This window comes from Ictidomys tridecemlineatus, chromosome 9 (genome assembly GCF_052094955.1).
Source record: "Ictidomys tridecemlineatus isolate mIctTri1 chromosome 9, mIctTri1.hap1, whole genome shotgun sequence".
NCBI lineage: Eukaryota > Metazoa > Chordata > Mammalia > Rodentia > Sciuridae > Ictidomys > Ictidomys tridecemlineatus.
In genome coordinates, this window is record NC_135485.1 from 41,710,910 (window position 1) to 41,713,327 (window position 2,418).

A 2,418-nucleotide genomic window follows, 5' to 3' on the forward strand; every position below is an offset into this window, starting at 1 on the left:
GTGTTTGTAACATCTGTTGATTTTTATTTGAATCAATTCTATTATTGTTAAAATAACCTGTATATTAGCTGACATTCTGTCAAGAATGTTCCCTTTCCCCCACTTATTTTACTACTGTAGACTTGAGATTGTTAGCTGGATTCATGTATTATGATCAGCAATGGTCATGTGCCTTTACCTAATTTAGTCACTGATTGGTCGTGGGTGCCCTTTGTAGTTCCCTGATTGGGGTAACTTACAGTCTGTTAATACTCTGAAGGGACCCATTTATAACAATATATTGAAACCTATGTAAATCACACTTCTGTTTAAGTCATGACAGCACTATAAATTTTTTTAATTTATGGAAACTTGATGGGAGGTCTTATGGGATAAGTGAAAATAGAAATTTATCAGTGCCCAAGATTCTGTCAACTGAAGAGGTGATCTTGAGGAATAATTTCCTAATTGTTTCATTTATTTGTGACTTCTCTTGGCAGTTAATGAGATTGAACTCAGGGTCTCAATTCATGTGAGGCCAACACTGAGTTACAACCCCAGCCCAATAACTTTAATGTCTGTTATTATTATAGAGGCATTCTCATTACCAAAACTGACAACCCAGAAGTAATTTGTTTTTAGCCTCAAGACTAAGTTTGTTTATGCTTGTGTTTCTTGTCTTGGTAGAACTGGGGATTGAACCCAAGGGTTCTCTTTATGGCTGAACTACATCACCAGCCTTTTTTATTTTCTGGGACAAGGAATTTTAAAGTTGCTGAGGCTAGCCTCAAACTTGTGATCCTCCTGCTTCAGCCTCTCACAAGATTGATATCAAAAGTCTGTACCACCATGTCCTCCTCTACTTTCATTCTTTTTCTTTTGTAATGGGGATTGAGCCTTGAACCCAAGGGCACTTTACCATTCAGCCACATCCCTGGCTCTTTTTTATTTGAGACATGGTCTCCCTAAGTAGCTTAGGACCTCACTAAGTTATGGAGGCTTCCCTCAAACAAGTGATCCTCCTACTTCACACTCCTGAGCTTCTGGGATTACAGGTATGCACCACTATACTCAGTTGTGCTTGTGTTTTTAAAGTTAGAAATTTGCTAATAGTACCCAGGTCCTACAATGTCAAAGTTGTTTTGCACAGATGTATATATTTGGTATGCTTAATTTTTCTTGGCAACGACAATGATGAGTTACCAAGGAGTTTGTCTTACCTTGGTCCCTTTATCATAACATCTAACTACCAGTTTATGTTTACTAAAGACAGGAGTTTATCAGTGCAAGCCAGATTAATTTCACTTCATTGAGATAAAAGTGAACTGGGTTAAAAGTCCCCTGATTCAATTTATGCAGATCTAATATAGAATAAACTGGAACTTTAAGCCACTATGTTATGTGGCTAGCTCTTTAAGGTTGTAAGAATGTGTCACAGTTCCAAGGTTTGGATTTGTTTGAAAATGCTGTTGGGCCCTCTAATTCTCCTGTATTGTAAGCCTCTCAAATTGTCCTGTTTGGTCCACTTATTGTTGGAGGTCCCTATCTCCCACTTTCCTGGAATCCACTGGAGTGGTGAGAACTCAATGGACTACCTTCTCTAAGCAGCAGGACAGGGTAGAAGGGGATGAGGGGAGCAACACATCCCAAATGATTAGTCATCTTGGTTGGAATTGAATTTCACTTAATTTGTAAACTTTTAAAAAATGGCCAGGCACAGTGGTACCTGCCTATAAACCTAGTTACTCAGGAGGATGAGGCAGGAAGATTAAAAGTTTGAGGTCAGCCTGGGTAATTTAGCAAGATCCTATCTCAAAATTAAAAATAAATAAATAAATAAATAAATAAATAAGTGCTGGGGATGTAGCTTAGTGGTAGAGGACCCTTGGGTTCAATCTCCAATACTGCAGAAAAATAAAAATAAAACTATAAAAATTGCTGGGCATGGTGGCACACACCTGTAATCCCAGCAGCTCGGGAGTTTGAGGCAGGAGGATGGAGAGTTCAAAGCCAGCCTCAGCAAAAGTGAGACACTAAGCAACTCAGTGAGACCCTGTCTCTAAATAAAATGCAAAAAGGGGCTGGAGATGTGGCTCAGTGGTCAAATGCCCCTTAGATCAATCCCTGATTCCCAAAAACAAAACCAAAAAAAAACCTTTTAGATGTAAGCTGCTCTTTGTGCTGTCCTCCCACATCCTGTCTATGTAGTCACAGCAGTCATTACACTGATGGCAATAATACTAACAGACATTTTCTCTTCATTGGACATCTTTTTGGTGTTTCTCAAGTGCAGTATGTGTGCTCACAACACGAATTCTGAGCTGATTTTGGCCGGAGTTCCATCTCTGGTCAGCAGATGGCTTGCTAGCAGGCAGCCCAGCTCAGCCCAGCCCATTCAGATGAAATCAGAGGGTGTAGACCTCTATCTCGGGGCTGTGG